The 22,007-nt window shown below is 42.3% G+C and overlaps 1 protein-coding gene across 7 annotated transcripts in view; it reads left to right on the forward strand.

The window, feature by feature from the left end:
* The first annotated feature begins 788 nt into the window (after window positions 1-788).
* Window positions 789-22,007, forward strand: part of Rhbdd1 (rhomboid domain containing 1) — a 166,130-nt gene continuing 144,911 nt past the window's right edge. For 5 of the 7 annotated variants that reach the window (XM_008825841.3, XM_008825842.3, XM_029559975.1 and 2 more), the window contains exon 1: window positions 789-936. The gene's annotated coding sequence lies outside the window, so the exon portion shown is untranslated. Of the gene's footprint in view, window positions 937-1,100; window positions 1,477-1,612; window positions 1,827-22,007 lie in introns of those variants that run through there. The other 2 variants (XM_029559971.1, XM_029559972.1) reach the window with 2 other exon arrangements.

Raw genomic sequence — 22,007 nt, forward strand, 5'->3', positions numbered from 1 at the left:
TGTTGGTCTCTGATCAACATCTTTTAAATTTTTATTTAGTTATTTATGTATTTGTGGGGTTTTTTTCCCTCATATTTTGGTTGTTAGCTTTAGCCATTAGGCTGTGCTATCCCTCCAGCCTTCTTATTTTTAACAAGTAACTCTGTGGCCCCAGTCGGCGTAGAACTTACTACATAGACCAGACTGACCTGGTTCTCAAGAGATCCACCTGCCTGTCTCTGGAGTGTTGAAAGACTAAAGGCACACTTCACCGCACCCAACTCAACTTATCGTTATCATTTTTACTAACTGCGCATCTTTCCTCTAGTTATTAGAAATATGTATGACAAAGACAGTTGCTCATGTGAAATCCATACAACCTTGCAGGGAGCTGAAACAGGCGCCTAGGCCCACCCGGGACTGCTTCCAAACTGGAAGCAGAATGCAAAGCGCATTAGACGCCCCCGGGACGCAAGTACCTAGCACCCCAAGCCCCTCAAGAGCCGGACGCTGGCCTGGGACGGGGATGCACGCGTGGCCTCGCGCTGCAGGGCAACTTTTCCACGCAGTCCACTCGGCCGGCCAGTGAGTCTTGAGGCAGCTCAGGCTGCTCGGGCCGGAAGCGGGCATCCTCCGCCTGGGCCGGCCTGGGCCTGCCGCGGGGCGCGGACCGGACCTCGCCTCCGCACGTGGTACCCCGCCACTGGTTATTCATAGCGTATCGTCACCCTCTGTTCTGAGGACGCTAGGATGAGCCCGGGGAACAGGAAGGAGAAACCAGAGCGCGGGCCGCAGGCCACTGAGCATGCGCAGCCGGCAGCGTCCGCTCCACAACCGCAGGAAGTGGAGCGTCCAGAATCCGAGTCCAAGCGGGAAGTGGGCGCCTCGGGAATCCGCGTCCTTGCGTGTTGACGCAATACGCGCGGAGACGTGGGGACGCAGCGGGATTTAGAGAGCGTGAGTTTCCCTGTCTATTCTGCCGGATTCGCGGCGTTGCTGATGCGTGGCGTCCTACTCGCCGCTGCGCAGGGCGGTGGGCGGCCGGTGTGGCGCGGGGCGGGGGCCGCGGTCGGGGCTTGGATGGGGCGGAGATCCGAGGTCGGGCGGGGCGGAGGTCGGGCCTGGGTCCCCTCGCCCGCGGAGGCTGCAGGCGAGTCCCCGGGCGCAAGAGCTGGAGGGGCGCGCTGTGCTCCGGGGCTCTGGGGGAGTCCTTAGTTGGAGGCCAAGTTGCTTCCGCCACTTTGCCGCGTCTGAAGTCCTGGAAGGACAGTCACTTCCGTGTCTCCAGGGTGCCGCCTACCCAACCCGAACTCAAGCCTTGGTCTTCCATTGATAGAGGACAGAAATACACTATCTCAGGGAATTCGGCTCCTTTCTGCCCAAAGAATTCGCATCACTTGAATCTGTGTTCTTTTTGAATACTTACGGTTAATATGGAATTGTTGCGTGGTTAAGATTCAGTTGTCAGGCTGTGCCTACCTAAAGCCCTTTTAATAGGTTCGTGTCACCCAGATTCCACCCCCCCATCTCTTTTTTATCTCTCAGTCTCTCTTATTTTGTGTAAATTATTCCTCTTTCCTTCACATTACTTTCTTTGCCATCTTCCACTTTCTGTTGCTGTTTATACTTTTAGCGTTCTGGTGTTCCAGCACAGCGTGGGAAAGCAGATCCACCTCAACAGCAGTGCTTTGGTTCCTGAGTTGTCTGCCAGCATCAGCAGCACCCGGGATTTATTGGAAAACAGATATCGGGGTCTTAGCCGAGATTTATGGAATCAAATTGTTTTAGCAAGCCTCCATGGGTGCTAAAGCTTAGCAGTGCCGGACAGAACTGTTGTGGAGTCACAGGTAATGGGGTTTGAATGAGGTGAGGTGTTTTCTAGATGCAGAGCGTTGGACAAGTCATTTAACTGTGACTTCATAATGCTGTGAGTATGCCAGGTGAGAACAGAAGAGTGGCACAGACCACCAGAGGTGAGGTGTGCCTAAGTTGAATGAGGCAAATAGATGGTGAAGGAAGGGTACTTTGTAGGGTTAGCTAGGACTGTAGGGCAAGGTTGTCACCATTTGTTTAGAGGACCTTTTATCCGTTGACTTATTTTATCTCAGTTATATTTTGAATAGTGAAAGTTTAAATAAGGTCAGACTTAGTAGCTGGATGTGTTGGCTCACATCTGCAATTCTAGCACTCAGGAGGCCGAGACAGGAGAAATCACAAGTTGCAGTCCAGCTTGGGATATATAGTGAGACCCTGTGCAAAAAAAAAAAAAATCAAAAGAAAACGAGAAAGTCACAGTAATATGTACAAATACTAATTTTGGCAAAAGGTGTAGTATTTTAGAAAATAACATTAGAAATCATGTTAGGGTAGTTTAAAATATTTTGGCCTTCTGGGAACCTAAGAATTAGAATATTAAACTGACTTGGATAGAAAACCTCAGAGCATGCACTATACCTTAAATTTCATGGCGTTAACAATCTAGTGCTTTGGATCCACGGACCTCTCCTGGAGAGTTTTCAGCCAGGCCACCATGTCTGGGTTCTGGGTTCTTTTGCACGGGCCTGAGTCTTTTTTTCTAAATCAATACAACCTTCAGTCCAACCCGTATTTTACAGAAATAGGATTTTCTGCAGAGTTTTTAGACATTTTCTTTTCGGTTTATTTTCTTCTTTTGAGACGGCCCCAGCTACCCTGGAACTTGCTTTGTAGACCAGGCTGGCCTTCTCACAGAGATCCCTCAGGAGTGCTCGGATTAAAGTTCTGTGCTACCATATCCTGCAGTTTTTTTAAAAAACAGCTTTTTAAAATCTGTCTTACATTGTGACAGCTGTATCATCATTAAAAGCTGTTTAGTGTTTTAACTGTTCAGTATCAAATGACTGGGGCAGAGAAACAAGGAGAAAAGGGCAGTAATACTTGTGTCATCTATGGGTTTTGTTGTATGAAAGCATCTGGTTTGCATTCATATGGTAACATGAGGGTTTTTTTTTCTTTTTTTTTAAGACTTAATTTCTAGTTAATGAGTTCCTAAGAAAAATAACCCCCAATACTAAGCATTTGTTAGATTGTTAGTAGTAGTAGTAGTAATATTACATTGTCTGCTACACATTGAGGAGGGTTTCCTGGTGACAGCTGGAGTGGGGGAGGGTAAGTTGCTTTCAGTCAACCAGCTGCTCCTTGCAGCATCACGGTGGTGAGATTTCAAAGCTGGGGGATAATTCTGGCTATATTCAGAAAAGAAAATGTGCAGTATTTCTAGGACAGAATAGATAGTGTGTTAGAGCCCTTTGGGATCTCAGTGATAGCCAACTGTGTGCATTCAGGCTTGCATGTTGGTGTTATTTACCATCTAGTTTCTTAGACATTGTTACAAGCACATCATAATTACAAAGCAATAAAGTCTAGTTCCATAGGGAGAAGTCTCATTACTTTATGGACAGGAAGGGAAAATGAAAAACAAACTTTAGTGGTATGCTGTTTGAATTATTCACAGTGACCCTAGGAAGGGGTAGAATTTATCAATGGACGAGGAACCGGGAAACACAGCAGGATATGGTTGGTTCAAGGCCACACAGCTTATGTGACCCAGGATCTTCTGGCTTTAGCTCCAGGGATGTTGTCATTACACCATCAGCTGTTTCTCTGTGCTGCCAAATTGCTTATGCATTTTTAATCCAGTCACAATATTAGGATAGTAATGGTTGAAATTTATATATGTATTACAGCGACTTCAGTTTTTTTATAAGTGGTAGGGGGTGTGTTTGTGTGTATGTGTTTTGCAGCTATGCATAGTTCTAGATTGTTTTTGTTGAGGAAAAAACTGTTGTACAACACTGAAAATGTCACATCTTTTTTCCTTTCATATAACTGATACCAGCATTTTGTAATTGTGTTTCAATGAGTCAGTTGTGATTCCAGCTTTGAGCCAATGTGGAAAGACTGCATACTGCCATACCAGTGTATTAAAGGCCTTTTTTTTTCTTCCTTTCAATGCGTGGTAATTTTGTTAATGAGTGACCTGTTAGCTTTCGTTAGAACGAATGGTTGAAGACAAGTCCTTTGGTTTTCATGAAATGGTCCTGCTGCTTTTGATGAGTTTTTAGGAGTCGTGCCCTCTTCCCGTCACCCACAGGGTGATGCCTCTCTGAGCACTGCTATGTTTCTCTCATCCCCATTTAAAATCTTAGAGTTTGGTTTTGCTCTTCTCTGCACATGGGTGCACTTTATGTACAGTTTTGACATGGTTCTTTATCATGTGGCTATACTGCTGTTGTGCCTTTGTTTCTCTAGGCTGTGTCCTCCTGAAAAGACATGCCTGTTGTAATAGATGCACATTTGTTAGAAGGAGTGTGGACTGATGCAATCATGTTCTTAATGCTTTTTGCTACAATTTCACACTTCCTGTTTTCCCCCCTTCGGACTCCTGATTGGAGAAATGTAATGGTGAACTCGTTGCATGAAGTGAGGAGTGAACTGGTGAGTCTCTAGAAGAGCCCTGAGGGCCCTGAGAATCAAGAGATGGGGGAAGCCTGTTCAATTTTGTTTTCTTCTTTAGTGGGTAGGAACAGATGATTTTCCTGAAGTTCTAGGTAGACACTGTCATTAATGGTATTTTACTTGATGTGAGCACTAGACTTTTTTTCCCCTGAAGGACAAAGGCAGGGAGATCCAAGGCTTAGAAGATCACTTCAATAATTGGAAGTATTCTTTTAAAACATGAACTTGGTATAAATAAAAGACATATTTGAGACTCTGGTTTTCCTTTTGAGACTACATTCCTTATCCAGTGCTCAGCTAAGCATGTAACATTAAGAGAACTTTCTATGCAAAAGTTGCTTTTGCTCACTTCCTTAGGTCTGTGCACCCCTTCCTTCAGGAATAGCATTCTGGCTGCAGGCTGCTGGGATACGGCCTATATGACTTCCGTGTTCTTGTTCTATGGTCTAGAGCCTGTGTCCGGTCAAAATGGAGACGGTGATGCTTGATCTGTTTGTGAGACTTTGTAAATGTGTGATGTTGTGAATAATGTTCTTTGATTGCAAACAGAAGATGCAAAACTATCTACTTTAAGCTATCCAAGCAGTTTAGTTCAGGACAAGAAAGTTACTTGGATATATGTGGATAAGCTCAAACCACACCAGGTGTGCATACCTTTAATCCCAGCACTCAGGAGGCAGACTCAGGTGGATGAGATGCAGGCCAGCCTGTTCTACATAATGTATTCCAGGCCAGCTGGGGCTATAGAGAGACCCTGTCTCCAAAAAACAAAACAAAAAAAGAAAAAGCCAAATCATGGTACCTTGGTAAAGGTCAGCAACAAATAGAGCTCTCCGGGTTTGGGTAGACTTGGCACAGCCGAGAAGCTCCTTCAGGTGAGTGCTGCATTAGTTTGAAAGTTGGTCCTCATTTCTGTATACAAGTTACAGGTCCCAGGACAGTTACTGTTCCAGGGTTGCTCGCTCAAACCTTGTATAAGTGGGGAAAAGGCACCCTGGATTGAGACTCTTTTTCTCCAAGATCATATTTAATGGGGGTTGGTGACAGATTCCTGTTACAGGAAGAATGAGGTATTGATGCTAGACAGGCCCTAAGCTGTCCCATATCACCAAGTAGTTTGTAGATGTGCTGTGTACTTTGTGGGAACATAACATGTCTTTGAAGTCTGGCTGCTTTCCCCACTCTTCACTAGTTCTTGTGCAGAGTGGATTTCAGTGACATAATTCAGAAGCAGTTCACATACAAATGAAATGTGGGTGGCAGTGGAGATAGTGCTTTGTCATTGACTTTGGGTAGACAGAGACTGAGGTGGAGCAAACGTGAGCGTGTAATGACTTAAATCCCCTTGACGAGACCAGGGATACGGGTCTTTGGCTCCTCATGTGCCTGTAGTTTAAAAACCTACAGCTGAAGGGCTGTCAGTTGGAGAACTTTAATGAGCTCTCATTATTCCCCAGACTTGTGGTCTGAGGGAGGAGGAACTGGCTTGTGATTGTTCTGGGAATCATAAGTGGTGATGGGTCAAAATTGGAGTTGGCACCAGTTCACCCAGAGCTGTGGTGCGAAATTGAGGATTATATATAAAATCTAGTAGTTTCATTTTTTTAGTCATTTTCATGTGTAAATGTAGTTCTGTCACTTCTGTTAAGCCAATAGCACTTTTAAAAAGGGGAAAGAAAAAATTCTGGCAGCTGACCTATTGAGATTTTTTTTTTTTAATCTCCAAAAATGAAGGGTCATTAAATTCTCAGGTCCTCAGATAATCTTGACAGAAAGTGGCTTGAGATTTTATACAATTTACCTTAATTAAAAAAATAATAATTTATGGGACCAGCAAGATAGCCCAGTGGGTAAAGGCATTTGCATTTGAGGACCTGAATATAATCCCTGGAGCCCAAGTACAGGTAGAAGGAGAAAACCAACCCCACAAAAGTTGTCCTCTGAGGGCCCCACTAGTGCTGCACCCCCTCTGTTATACACACGGTAAGGAAATAATTCTGCTTTCATGTTCTTTTCACATACTCTGCAGTTTAATATATATAATACATAAATATATGTTTAATTGATGCACATAATGTAGTTTTAAAATGTGGGCTCATTGAAAGGCTTAGAAAATACTAGTCACTAATTTATGAACACATTTTAAATGATTTTAAACATAAGCTGCATTTTAATTCATTTATTTATATGCATAAACCATGTTCACGCCTCAATTTATGATTTGTGTGTGTGTGTGTGTGTTTGAAATTTCACTTGGTCCTTAGAAAACCAAATGAGCCTTTGTTGTCCTGTTAAGTCTTAAGGTCACATGGTTGGTGTGTTCTAAAGCTTTTACCAAGGATTGTCTCCTTAACTCTGCTGTCCTAAGCTTCGGTACGTTAGTACTGCTGGCCCTACATATAATTTTGACAAAAGTCACAGGGGCATTTCCTTCTCTAGAGCCAGCTGTTCACCCCAGTTTGCCGACGACTTTTAAGTTCTGAAGCCGCAATGTGCCGCAGTTCCCGTGACCGTGCGCTTCCGTTCCTGCGCGCCTGGCTCCTGCGCATGCCCAGTATGTCTGCGTAGCCTTTTTTCCTTTGTCTTAGAGCATCAGTGACAGCCTTTCATGTTGAATTCAGCAAGACTGCTTTTCATTGAACAAAGCTGGATGTTGCTTTCTAGGTGAAAAAGATTAACAGGAAGTTGATCTGTGTAAATTAATTATACCCGTAATGATGTCATAGCCCTGTCCTTTGTTATTAAGTGGATAATTAATTGACCAGAAGTTTAGAAACTTATTGTAACTGACCTTGTCTGTTGTCTGGGAGTGAAACATGCACGGCGAATGTAAATGCAGCTTGTTCACTGAGCAGTGTGTGTGTTGTCAGAGCATGTGATCCTCAGCTCTTGTTCTCGTTCTTCCATAACTACTTTGTTGAGATTCTGGTCTAGATTATGTCCTCAAACTGAGTACTATACTTACTTCTCTTAATGAAAGTGTCTAGCCAAACACAGATGTTGTGTATGTCCTTGAATAACTATAATCAGACCTGAAACCTTGGCACATTTGGGACATACAGTACAGTAAACAAATATCAAAATTGAATGAGTCTGGTTCTTAAAGTCAACATGAAGGAAGTAAAACAGCTTTTGGTGGAGTTGTCATAAAGGGGAAACATGGGGCACAGTGTAGATGGAGAATTGATTCCTCCATCTAATCCACCAGGAGAGCTAAGAGCGTGTAGTATTTTGAATGCTGGAATGGTGAGAAACTGCCTTTGGTGAGTTCTGTTAAAGATGGCAATGTAAGACACATGGAATAGAAGTGGCTAGCAGCTGTTCCAGGAGTTAATCTCGCCCCCAACGGTACTGTCAGCCCTGCTAAAGTAGGACACAGCCATTCCTAAAAAAAAATCACAGTGCTGTGCAGAAATCACTGAAAACTAGCGTTTGGAGGCAAATGGTGTCAGGAGGGCAACACTCAAAAAACAATGACAGTGCCTCAGTTAAAAAAATGGGACTGACGAGATGGCTTAGCAATTAAGAGCACTGCCTGCTCTTACAGAGGACCAGGGTTCAATTTCCTGCACTCACATGGCAGCTAACAACCATCTGTAACTCCAGTTTCAGGGGATCTGATGCCCTCTTCTGGCTTCTGCAGGCATTGTATGCAGGTAAGTGCACTTAATGCAAGTAAAACACTACATAAAATAGTAATAAAATAAAATTTTTTAATCGGCATACAATTTAGAGGTAGCCTAGTTTATACACGTTGAGTGGTAATAAATATATACATACTGCAATAAACCTGGTAGTCCTGGATGCTTCTGGAAGTGGCTGTCAGAATTGCACCTTATGGCTTACTGTCAGATGGCGGGAAGAAGATGGAATCTGCGTGTTCTCTGAGCTGAAGTAGCGGTCCACTTCCCACTTCTGTGCCATTTCCTCAGCTGGGTGTAGTTGTCTGCCTCCTATGTGACATTTACATTAGAATTGTTCCCTAATAGATCAGATTGATTTGAACCAATCTGCTCATTTCTAAAGACAAATTTAGCAGAACTGACCAGGCATATTGACCCATCTCAACAGCTCTGTGCTCGGTGGCTTTGTGCTACTACCATGTGCATACCGTTTCTTTAAAACTCCCTTTTCTCCTTTTATCTACTTTATAGTCTTCAGAGCATTTCTCAAGTGAGGAAACTTCCTGAGTTGTTTCCTGAACTGAATTTTTGACGTTTTCTACATTGACACGTTTGTATGTTATTTGCACGTTGCTAAAGAACATCTGTATTAGATGACAAAATCCAAGCTTGTAGTAAAAGAGAGCAATGATACACTCAAATGACTGAGTTGCACTTAGCAGAAGAAAAATACCCGTTTATCAGGTGACTTTAAACCTTTTCTAGCTCTGATGAGATTTTTTTTCACAAGAAACAGGAAGATGGAGTGGTACTTTACACCACTACAAAGATGGTTCCTTCAGTGGGACCTAAGCCAGGGCCTTGGATGGTAAGGTTCATTTCTGCAGAATCTTCCGAAGCCAAATCTGACTGCAGCTTTGGGTGATGGGACAAGGGACAGGGATCCAGTCGGATAGCAGGGCTTCTGTACCTGTAAGGTGAGAAAGCTCTTCTTTCTCTGAGGCTTCCCTTTCAGAGTAAACTTTACTCTGCAGGACAGGGAAGGAGTACTGAGGAGGACATTTTACAACCCCTCCTCCAACCACCTGAAATTGGAGAAGACACAGGCTTCATGCGATTTTGCACAAGTTTCTCTACAGATGAGAAAAACAATAGGGCTATTTGTTGTACTTTATTTTGTTTTATTTATTTTTTTTAACTTTGTTTCCCCCCTTTTTTTGGCTAGATCGTTCTGGCTGGCCTATACTCACTATGTAGCCCAGACTGGCCTCGAACTCAACAGCAATCTTCCTGCCGAAAGTTTCAGTAGTATGGGATTATAGGTGTGTACCATCACACCTGACTTTAGCTTGATTTTCAAAACTGACTATTTTGTTATTTTTTCTTAGTTATGAGAATGTGAGTTGCCAAAACAAATTGGGTGTTTGAACATTATTGTGTACCATTCCTTTAAATTTAGATTGATAAGTTGACATATCAACAAAACAATTATAACATGTATGGTAAATGGCTTTGTAATAAGATCTTCATTTGAAATATTTTTAAGATGCATCTTTTCAATGGAAATAATCACTGCCTTTCTGGAGAAAAACTCACTGTGCTAATACTACATCCTTCCTATTTTTCTTTGTGATCAAAGTCTACCCTTATTAGGAAGCAGCGTGATGGCTTCCAGCCTGAGCTTGGAGAAGTAAAAAACTTGGAAATCACCCCAAACCTCATAAGCAAAAAGCTATCAAACAGGATAACCAATTAGATCATTGAGATAATTGAAGTCACAGGTCAGATTCTCCCCCCACCCCAAAAAAATAAATCTGGAGAAAAACTGATAGAATCACTGTGATATCAGTTCATCTGGAACTAAAGGCAATAGAGGAAGTAATTGGTAGGAATAATTAAATGCTAATTTTGATGAATGGGTCTTGAGTGTAGGCTCGCTTGGGAGTTAAAAACTTACAGCTTTTCTGCAAACAGGACCACCACAATTTCATTTTAAGAAGTGATGCTCCAGGCGGCTGGAGAGATGACTCAGTGGTTAAGAGCACTGGCTGCTCTTGCAGAGGACCCGGGTTGGAATCCCAGCACCCACATGGCAGCCAACAACTGTAACTCCAGTTCCAGGGATTTGCTGCCATCTTTCTCCACGGCCATTGCACAACATGTGTGTACTCCCATACATGCCGGCAAGATATGCATACACATAATATTTTTTTCAAAGGTGACACTGAGCCAGATTGTTTTGGCTAAGCCCCTTCTCATCTATAAAGTTAGTAGTAATAGTGCCTGCTCTGTAAACGCTGGGGCCTTTACTACAGTGGTTGTACCTGTGAAGGGGCTGAGAGCAGCACAACCAAGGGTAAACTGGTGATGTGTAACTTAGGCCTGTAGGCTCATCTATTTGATTTGTATTTTAGAACAAACATCAGTAGGAAAATGTGTGTTTCCTTTTGAATAATTTAAAACAATAGATACTAAACTTGAAGTTTCTGAACTCTGGGCTTCAGAGTAACCTGATATTCCAACTTGGCATAAAGAAATAGAACATTCTAGAAGTTGATGATTTGGGGTATCCAGACCCCCATGGTGGGAGCAAAACTGAAGTGAGCAGAACCAGGACACTGGCATGAGCAAAGGTGGACATGCTGCCCACCTGTGTACTAGGCTTTCTGTGCCTTTATTTCCGCAAATCCCTGTTGCTGGGGTATTACCTGACTAAAGCAACCTAAGGAAGGAAGGAGGGGTTTGGCTCCCTCCCAGGGTCCATCACGGCAGCAGGAGCTTGAGGCAGCTAGGTCCTGTGAGGTTGGTTGTCAAGGCTAACCTCCACACACCCCGAGTATATGATATGATATAGTATCATATATTAAGGCTTATAGGGTCTAATTTGTGCCTGCACATGGCCCTTCAGTGTGGGTCCATCCACTGGAGCCTGGTCAAACTAGAGCCAAAAGTCATATCCTTAAAGGACACTGACTCCCCCTCCCAGCAGAGCCGGCTGCCAGCAGTTCTTCAGCTAGGGTGGGGTTTCTTACCCACTCCCCTGTTCTGTGTTTGCTTGTTTTGTCTTCTCTTTATTTAGACCATGTTGTCTTCCTGCTTAACCGTGAGCCCTGGGTGGAAGTTGGAGTCTTCAGTCTGACCGTTCTGCTCCTCCATTCTGCTTGGGTGAAATTGGCCTAAGCTTACCATGAGCACTCTGACTCAGTTTGAATTGCTTCTCGGGTTTTGTTGAGTCTAGAACAGAATTCCCAGATCATCAAGCCTTAAGGCTTGGCAGTTTCTTTGGCCATTTCTTTAGATTGGCTTGGGTGTGTATTTCTGTGGCTCAGAACAGATGATCATCTAATTTGAAAGAGTAGGCCCATATTTACACTTTTCATAACTACTGACTCAGTTTTGCCTCAGTAATTTTTCTGCTTACACAGATACATTTCGTAAAAATGCTTGCCTGCTAATGGCTCCCCAAATCTCCAAGACTCCAGAATACCCCATCTGATAGTATTTGGAGGTGGATCACATGTGGTTAATTAAGTCACATGGGTGAAACCAGCACAAATGGGATTAGTGCCTTTTTAAAAAAAATATTTTATGCATATGAGTGTTATGCCTGCATGTGTGTGCGTGCACCTGTGTCACGCAGTGTCTTTGGAGGACAGAAGAGGGGGTCGGATCCCCTGGAACTGGCATTACTGACAGTTAGCGGCCATGTGAGTGATGGGATTGGAACCCGGGTCTTCTGCAAGAACAGCGAGTACTCTTAACCACTGAGCCGTGTCTCCAGCTGAGATTAGTGCCTTGTAAAGAGACTTCTACAGATCCCTCTGGTTCCTTTTCCATGACATATAAGAGGGTTCTCATTACAATGCCACCTCCCTGGCATCCATTTCAGCCTCTAGAACTTTGAGAAGTAAATTTTCCAGTGAATGGTACTTTGTTATAGCAGCCTGTTTTCCCATTAAGTGCTAATCAAATTATACTGTATAAGGAATAAATATTGAGCTAAAATTAAAAAAAATTGTTTCCTTTCAATATTCTTAGAAAATTGCTTCAGACTCTGTCCTCCAAGAATCATTTATGTGGAAGAAAAATAGCTGACATCCCTTTTTAAAAAAGAGTTTCTAGTCTAATGACTTAAGTTAAAAAATATTGGCTGTGCAGCAGAACATTGAATTGTTTCCTTGTCTGCCTCTAGATCACAGCCTACAATTTCAAAGGCTTTGTATTTAACTGCTTACAGGCATCAGGCTTTCATGATAGGCAGTACAAGGGCAGAATGGAGAATTTGGCTTTCCTGAGTGATGCCAGGCTTGGACTGCTTTAGGCAGAAGCCTTCAGCACTGTAGGTGTGAATGACAGTGTTGAGGGGCTTGGCACCTAAGCAGCTTGGTAAAGAACTGGGTTTGAGTCCCAATAGTCCAGTTTATGCTTGTCATTATGGTGTCTTTATAAGAAAATGGAATTTCTGTCTTACAGTTTCACTAGGACTGCTTGAACGCTATTTATGAAATCAGGCATTTAAACATAAAATACCAGCTTCAACCATAAGCTGTGCCACACATCTGCTTTGGTGACCTCTAGTGGTGGGAGAACCCATGTGGCAGTCCGTCTGTGAGATGGTCATGCTTATTAAGCACCTTGGACAGAGAAGGCTGAAGTAGGCAATTGAGGAGCATCCCTAGGTCTCCATAGCAGAAACTGCATTTATCCACTTTTTTTTTTTTTCCTTGAGACAGGGTCTCCCTGTAGCACCAGCAGGCCTGGAACTCACCATGTGGACCAGGCTGGCTTCCACCTCACAGAGATCTGCCTGCCTCTGCTTCCTGAGTGCTGGGATTAAAGGTGTGCACCACCAGGCCTCATTATCCACTTATGTGTGTAGCCCCAATGGTGCTTCAGGCAGGTGGCGAGATGGGTGCTTTTCTTGGCAAGTGATGGGTATCCCAGCTAGTAGATAAAACATCACAAATATCTTCATAAGACTACAGGAACGAAGTGAGATGAAACAAATTATACATCCCTGCTCTTAAACTGAATGTGTAAATATTAAATGTTATTGAAAGGTATGCAGATTTGATAAGACTTTGATTCTTAGGCTGAAGAGCTTGAAGTGATGATAAAGATTTGATATCAGCGGATACTTAGATAGTTCTTATGTTTTAGGCATTGTTCTAAGTATTTTTACATGTGTTAGTCATCAATTCTAGGATGCAGGCTTTATTATTTAGTACCTACTTTATAAATGAGGGAGTCGGGCATAGATTAAAATTTTACCAAAGATCATACAGCTTCAAAGCATCTAAGTCAGGATTAAAACCTAGCCTTTTGGTTCCAGAGTCCTTTGTTAACTTGACACTCTCTAGGCATCTCAGACATACAAAAAGGTATTTGATGGATTGCAGGGGAGGAAGGCATGATGAAACTGATGGAGTCAGGCATTTTAAAAGTAGATTAGGGTGAAGATAAGGTGCTGAAAGCCTGACATTTGTGGATTGTGTCATCACAGAACACGTGGTTATTAATAGGTGCTCACTTGTCTGGAACATTCTTATGTCCACTTGATGGTCTTAAATTCTCACTTTCCTGAGTTAATGTGTTCTACCTATGTGCCTTCCATGAGTCTTTACTATCAGAGACAATTGTATATCATCCCATTAAGGGATGAAAAATACTTATTTTGGAAGATTATGCATGAAGGAAAAAAGAAGGGGAGGCTCTTGTGTCTTAAAAACTAGGTCTACTCACTTCAAATCAGAAAGTTATAGCCAGTTGACATGAGACAGTCTAATGGATGTGCCAAGCTGCATGGTCGTAATGATGAAGTCTCTTAAGTTTGGAGAACCACTATACCAAAGGTCTCTGAAGCCTTCACAAGAAGAAAATGTTCTTAATTCTCTCCTTCTCTGGAGCAGCATCCAAGTTGTAGGTATTTCCACAAATAGATACTGGAATGTGGTTATTGAGAGCATCATACTATTCATAAAAACAGGATTTCTGTTACCTTAATAGAATTTGATTCCATTTTTCATGTTTTATTCATGAAGTTCATTTTTATTCATTTGATTGCCCTCATTTTTTGATATTTCTTCTTTAATGGGAAGTAGAAAACTCTGATTCCCTTTGATCTTATCATTACTATAGCTCAGTGAGCCTCTTAGCAGATTTTTAGATAACTAGAAAAAAATTGTCATTTCATGCAACTTGTCATGACATGATTATGGTGTCTGATGAAGATTCCACACTGTACCCCCAGGACTCCCTATGTACTAATCAACTTGGGTAGATGATGCTTTCTGGTAAATTGAACATGGTGTGATGATGTGAAGCCATACCATCTGCTGTTGTAGTTAATATTGAAATATTTAAAACTTCATGTTACTTTATAAAGTTTTTACTTATAGAAGAGCCTTTTGAAATATATGTATTTATTTGAAAAGAATTGATTTCTTAGGAAGTAGTCAGTTACTAAATTCTTGTTTTTCAGTAAATGTACATGCATTTTATACTATTCCATGTTTTGATTTTCAGGAATATCTTAAATATATGCATTTTAATTGAGATCTTCTGGGGCCTATGGAAGCTAGTTAAACTAAGAAGTTTTATTAGGGGAACAAAGAATTGTGTTACTGTGTTGAACTGAAACATTTTCCTCTATTGACTCTACAGTAACAAGTAGACAAAATAGTTTCTTAAGTTTGTACATGAATGATAAGGTTTCTACACTACAGGAAATGCTTCAGTTTTAAGTCATGCCTTCCTACAAAAAGCAGCATGCTCCAGAGAGCAGGAGGGGAATGAGTGCACTGGTGCCTCCTGTGCATCTCAGGTGTCTTTTGACTGGGTCAGTATGCTGTTTGTTATACACTGCTTTGTCATCTAGCACTTGTAATTCAAACAGCAGAGGATGTCTTTATATTTAGTGTAAATGTTTGCTTTCCATAGCATTTCTGTACTGTTTGCTGTAATCAGGAGGATAACCCTGTTTCTTTCTCATGGTTTTGCAGAGTTTATGGGCTAATGTATTGGGCTGAGCTCTGCCGTGCTGTTGAAGGGCACTCAAGTTTCCTCTCAGCATATCACATCACAGGGCAAGGGGGTATCACAGTTTCTTCAGTTTTGCCAGGCAGTTTCTCTGTGGTTCACCTTTGTTTCTGAAGCTTTCTCTTGATCTGAGCTGTAAACTAATTTCTTGGGGGTGAAGAGTGGAAGTTGAGTGCATATCTAATGACTTCTATCCCTGTGAACCTATCTGTTTATATTGCATTTTAAATGCTGTAAATATAAGCATTTTATCAGTATCATTACTTAAGGAAGTGCGTGTCAGTACCACTCTGTACTCATTGGGATGGCAATAATAAAAACATGGATAAAAACAAGTGTTGAGAGTGTGATGAAATCAGAACCTTCCTGCGCTGCTGTAGTGGTTTCAGTGAGAAATGTCCCCCACAGGCTCACATACTTGAGCACTTGATTCCCCGTTAGTGGTGCTGTTGGTCAAGGTTTAGGAGCTGGGCCCTACCGGAGGAAGTATGTCACTGGAGATGAGCTTTGAGAGCCTTGTCCCACTTCTTGTTTGCTCTCTGCTTCCTACACATGCTTGAAGATGTGAGTGTCCAGTTGCAGCTGCCCGCCTTCCCCACTGTGTGGACTCTTCTCCCTCTGAAACCCTAAGCCCAAATAAGCTCTCCTATGTTTCCTTGGCCATGGTGTTTTCTCACAGCAACAGGAAAGTAACTGATACAACTGCTGGACTTAATGTACAGTGCTGCCTCCATTTGAAAAACGATTTGTCACTTCCTTAAAAAGCTAATGCAGAATTACTGTATAACTCAGTGGTTCCACTCCTAGGAGTATACCCCAAGAGATCTGAAAATGCATGCTCATACAGAGAGTAATAGTCTAATGACCATAGGAGTGTTATTCATTGTAGGGTGTGATAGTTTCTTTTCTTTGCTGTGCTCAAACACCATGACCAGGGCAAACTTATAGAAGGAAAAATGTATTTGGGCTTTCAGTTCCAGAAGGATATGCATCCATCGCGGCAGGAAGGCATGGTGGCAGAGGCGACAGGAACAGAAAGTTGAGTGCTCACATCTTGGTGCACACACTGGAAGCAAAGAGACTAGAACAGAAAGTGGGGCAAGGCTGTGCACTCTCACGGCCTCTCCCAGTGACCTGCTTCCTCCAGCGTGGCCACACCTCCCAAAGGTTTCATGACCCTCCCCAGACAGTGCCACCCACTGAACAAGTGTTCACATACCTGAGCCTACAGAGGACACTTCTCATTTAAACCACCACATGGGCCAGCCTGGAAACTGGGAATGTCTATCAGCTGATAAACAGAGAAACAAAATGTGTGTGTGTGTGTGTGTGTGTGTGTGTGTGTGTGTAATTATTACTTGACCATAATAAATATTGATATTTACTGTAACATGGATGGTCTTTAAAAACAAGAAAAAGAAATCACACACAAGTGCTGTGTACTGAATGACTAGATTTATATGAGATGTCCTAGATACTAGGGTCTATGTGAAGAAGGGTTGTGAGTACCATTGGGTATGGGGTTTCTTTTGGAGTCATGAAAATTCTGGAATTAATACTGGTAATGCTTGCACAACTTGTAAATATACGAAAACCCTCTGGGTTGTGTGTTTCAAGAGCAGGAATATTATCATATGTGGATGATAGTTCCATTAAAAAAAATCAAAGCTTAAACACACAGAATGTCTGATATTTACAAAGTACTGAGCTTAGACAATATCAGGCCTTGGCTAAACTCAGGTTAATCATTACATTTTCCCCTGTGATTTTTAAAGAATGCATACTGAAGTATGTAAAACTGTTAAATGAAATTTACCAAAGGTATAAAAATAGTAATAGCATAGCATTAATTTTTCTCAGATATGCAGCAATAAACATTCTCTTTGAGAGGAAGCCATACAATTTAAGATGCTTTCTGTTAATAATTTTAGGGTTTGTTGCACTTATAATAATGTAGAGACTTCAGTCCTCAGAACCATGTTTCATTACTCCCATTAGGACTCTGTAGTGTCTATTTTTCTTGTGACATTAATTTGGTGAGTATCAGACACTAAATTGGGAATAGAATTTATAGCTGGTACATAGTCTTACAGTTTAATGGTCCCTATTCCTATTGAACATTTAAATCTGAAAATTGAGGTATGCGCTGCTGCTGCTACATGGTGATGAAATGTTTTCTACATTGCCAATAGAATTGAAAATCACTGTAATTAGTTTCTTTCCCCTTTTCACTCCTTTCTTTTCCCCTGGAGACACATTGGTTTCTTAAGTTATGAATTCAGCTTCTTTGTTTGTTCTAGCTGCTTAGTTTTTCTTATTACATACCTGTTTAATTTTTAATTTCTCATTAAAAGTAAATATGCCTAATTTTCCTATCAATATTTCAAGAAACCTTCCATTTCTCTTTGCCACAACCTTGATATAGTGCTGTCTAGTGTATATTACTACGTAATTAAAATGCTATTTTGTTTGTCAAATTGTTCTGGCAAGGCAGTTTGTCAATACATTTTAAATGAATCACAGATTTATTTCTATAAAGTTGAGATAGTGTTCTGGAACAAAAATATGCCCAGTAGAATGATGGGTGCAGTGCATTACGATTGCAGGAAAAAGCTCAGAGATCTTGTGGGTATTCAGACTTCTTAGCCAGTTTCGTTTATTATGTAATGTGGACTCATCAAAGATCCTACTCTTGAGTCATTTGGGAAACACTGTTTAAGCATAGACCATGTTCCAGTCACTGTTTCCATAGTGATCATACAGTAGCTCTGAGTAATTGTGATGCTCACACTGGATAAGGCGATTTCTGCCCTCTGCATTGTGGGGCTCCTGTGACATGAAAGGACTCCTGGGACTGAGCATAGTTATTGAGGAAGACTGTCCTGAAATGAGAGCAGAGGTGGGTGAAGCACTGGAGTCACCAGGTGTGTAGGTCTGATAAAGAGGTTGCACTTTATTCTCACTAGAACAATAAGCCATTGAAGGCTTACTACTGAGAAATCCAACTTGTTTTACTCAAGGGTACAGTGACAATTGGTAAAAACTGGTCAGTCCAATGTCAGAAGTCTGTTGTTGTGAGAAAAATACTCCAATAACAATATCTTAGGGAGAAAGGGTTTACTTTTGCTCACAATTCAAGGTACCTCCTGGGGAGGGGAGAGTGAAGGCAGTAAGCATTTGAAGCAGCTGATTGCATTAGGTCCACACTCAGAAGAAGAGTTGTGAGAACCGCTGCTCAGCTCCTTTCCTGATTTACACAGTCCAGGACCCAGCAAGGTAATGGTTCCACCCACAGTGGGAAGATCTTCACACCTCAGTGCAACCAAGATAATCCCCTCTTGCCTGCTCAGGGGCCCATCTCCCAGATGATTTTAGATCTGTCAAGTTTATCATTAACTTTGACCATCACAGAACAGGAGCAGAGAATCAGAGTTTCTTGTAATCGGGCAGGCCATGCTTGTCACTTAGGCTGGAGCAGCAGCCTAGAACAAAGGGGAAGTAGCTTGAGAGAAACAATTTGTAAGACTTGGGTCACCTGGACAGTTTGTCCCTGGATATTTGTACTAACACATACTAAAACCCTGAGTGAAAAACATCGTATCAATTAAATGGGACTCATTCTGATGGAGGCAGTCAAAAGGGACAACCTATTAGTTAAAAGAAAGTGTTTCAGATATGTTCAATAAAAAGGAAACTGAAAGTGAAATTTCCAAGCTTGCACCACACAATTGAGGCCAAATAAGAGACCACTCCCACAGCGAAGGCGAACTCTCATGGTTTCCACATCACTGGGCAGTTTTGCCAGTAGGGCTTGTTTGAAGTGTGCAGACCAGGATATGAGAGGAGGCTGGAATCATTAAGGTTAGCCTGAGCATGACTGAATTCTCCCTTTTCATCTCTCTCCACAGTGGCTAAATTGATGTTACTAGAAGAAAGTTGTTGTATGGGTTTGGGATAAAAGAGGGCTGATTTATCCTTTGTCACTTAAAACTCAAATTTGATGTTCAGACCCAAAGATGCAGTGCCTTCCTCACATGGGCTGTGGTTATGTGTCCCTTCACATTACGTTTATTTTCAAGTGAGGATTCAAACTGCCTAATTTTGTTGTTCTTTTGATTTTCTGAAACAAGTATTTTTTATTTCCTCCAATAAGCATAAGTGGTCTTTAAGTGTTGGGATTAGAAGTGTTCTGTTCTTTGTGTTCCTGTTGGTGCCAGGGGACAGCAGTGAACTGGCATTTGGTAAATGCTTAATAGTTGAATGAAAGAAGGAATGGCTGAATCTGTGAGAAAGGGTAATTCGCCTTTCAAGAACCAAGATATCAGGCAAACTATGTTCTTCCTGTAAGATTATGACCTAGATACTTTCTGAAAAAAAATCAAGGCCGAATAATACAAATTTGGGAATTGTATGTTAAAAAGAATTCTAGAAGTTCTGAGAGTGGGAGCCTATAGGGAAATACTAAGAACAGAGGAAAAACAAAAACATCTGCAGAAGGTGAATAGAGGGACTGTTAGGTCACAGGAAAACAAAAAAAGTCCATCGAGTGGACACAGGCTGTCTGTGGGAGTGTAGAGCTTGGTGACATGAAGGGATGCAGATGAAAGGGACTTGGGCTGGCCAGAAGTAACCAAAAACTTGTATGAGCCTGAAGCACTGTGAAAGATGGGACTGCCCTTCTTGATGTTCATTATCACCAAAGACACTAGTCCAAGGAGAACTGCTGCTTAACCAATGTTGTAATCAGCTCTGACTTTGTTGTTTTGTTACAGGTAGGTCAGCATCTAGGCATCTGCTTGTCCTGATACATATGTGCATCTAACTTGCAAGGGCTAGAGAATCAAAAGTTACCCCAAGTCCCAGTTGGAAACAATGGCCCTTTCTCTAAAAGTTATTTGAGAACTTTTTAGTTGGATTTTTATTATTTTTATTTTATTATAGGTACAGTAATAATGACAAGCCCATACCAATAAAAATATTTGGATGTTTTAATTGTGTGTGTGTGTGTGTGTGTGTGTGTGTGTGTGTGTTTGTGTGTGTTCCCATATTCAGGGAGGGGTCATTACTGTGGATATGCTAGCAAGATTATTGCAGAGGTAACCAGCCACTTTCCAATTGGAGTTGAGGCCCACTCCACAGGAGGGAACTCTCAGGTTCTGTTTATCTGATCAAGAGCTCTTGGCTAGGGGGCGCCTAGTGATAGCAGGGGCCCTCCTACCACTGTGTTGCTAAAGAGCCATTTTGTCAAGGTGCCCTCTAAGTGCCCGTAGTGCTGTGTCTGGCCTTCAACAGAGAAGCTTCTTGCAGCAGTGGTTAGTGCAGAAACTCACAGCTGGCCAAAATGCAGAGAATATGTGATGTTAGAGTGCTTCGTCTCAGCTGGACAGCTATAACACCCCCTCAGGAAGGGAAATGAACAGTAAAAAGATGTCTGCTGAGCATGACATAGCCTTTGCACACATGAACTCGCAGGAGTTTGGTTATCTGCACGAGACTTGGCACAGGATTGGGCCTCTCAACAGCCCACCATGTATGAAGGAGGGGACTATGAAGCCCCACCCCTCCCAGAAGGACTACAGATAATGAATGCCTGTTGGGGGAGGCAGGCCACTTTCTTCAGTGGGGCAGCCACACATAAATTGCCCTTGCTCCAATGAATAACTTCCCTCCCACACTGGGTAAGTGACTCTAATCAAACTCAGTGGGCCACACACAAAAAGAAGACATGAAGGGAGGAGGGGACTCAGAGAAGAAGGTGCCAGTGGGAGAGGAGGGGGCTGAGATTTGGGGGATGGGGGAAGGGAATGGGGATTGACAGGGGCTAAAATCCATTACATGCATGAAACTGTAAAATAGTAAGAATGGAAAAAAAAATCCATATTGGTGATAGGTAAAAAGTAGCTGGAGAACGAACAGATAGAGTTAATTGGGGAAAAGTACCCAGACACAGATAAAACTCCATTGGAACAGAGTTTATTAGCAAAGGAACACATGGGACAGATTCCCTTCCAGGCAGGGAAAATGTCTGCCCGGACCATAAGCTGGGGTCTTTGTATATGGGGAGGCTTCTGCTTCTTGCAGAAGGTGGGAAGATGTATTTTTTTTTAAGTTGGGCAGGGAGGGAAAGTGGGAGAGCAGGACTGTTAACACCTGTCCTCTTTAGAGATCAAAGGGGAAGCCTGCTGTGTTGGCCAAACAGTGGAGAAAAGTCTGCTCCTTACTTCAAAGGTACTTGTCAGCTCAGTTCCCTTTTCTCAGGAGCTTGAGAAGTCCCTGAGACCCTGTTGGTGAGGGGGCGGGGCTATCTGAACTTTAACATTCCAGCCTTTTGTGTTATAGGATAGGGGTGGTCTTTGTTGTCTTGCTACTTCCTGCTGGACAGGGTCAATGTGGGAGGGGCTGGATTAGGTGTCAGTCAGCCAGGGTTCCCTCTTCATGCATCTCAACAGGGTCCTCAGTGGTTGACAGGTGCTTGTATACATGTGGAGGGAAGGGAAGTAACAACTGATTAAAATTAGTAAGAGTGTCTGGGCATGGTGGTGCATGCCTTTAATCCCAGCACTCAGGAGACAGGGGCAGGCAGATCTCTGTGAGTTCAAGGCCAAGCCTGGTCTACATAGTTCCAGGACAGCTGGAGCTGCAGGGAGACCCTGTCTCAAAAAAAAAAAAAAAAAAGTTAGTTTTTGGATTTGGCCCTAAAAAAATATCTGAAGAGGCAAGGAGCAATGGTTAGCCCCAAGTTAATAGCTCATTTTTCTTTCTTTTTTTTTCCTCTTCTGCCAGGGCTGAACTTGAGAGTAATGGACTCAGGATTTGTTTTCAGGCATTTTGATAGCTGTTGGAGTGGCTAGAATCAGTGTCAGTTACCTC

This window comes from Nannospalax galili, unplaced genomic scaffold (genome assembly GCF_000622305.1).
Source record: "Nannospalax galili isolate Female #2095 unplaced genomic scaffold, S.galili_v1.0 scaffold127, whole genome shotgun sequence".
Lineage (NCBI taxonomy): Eukaryota > Metazoa > Chordata > Mammalia > Rodentia > Spalacidae > Nannospalax > Nannospalax galili.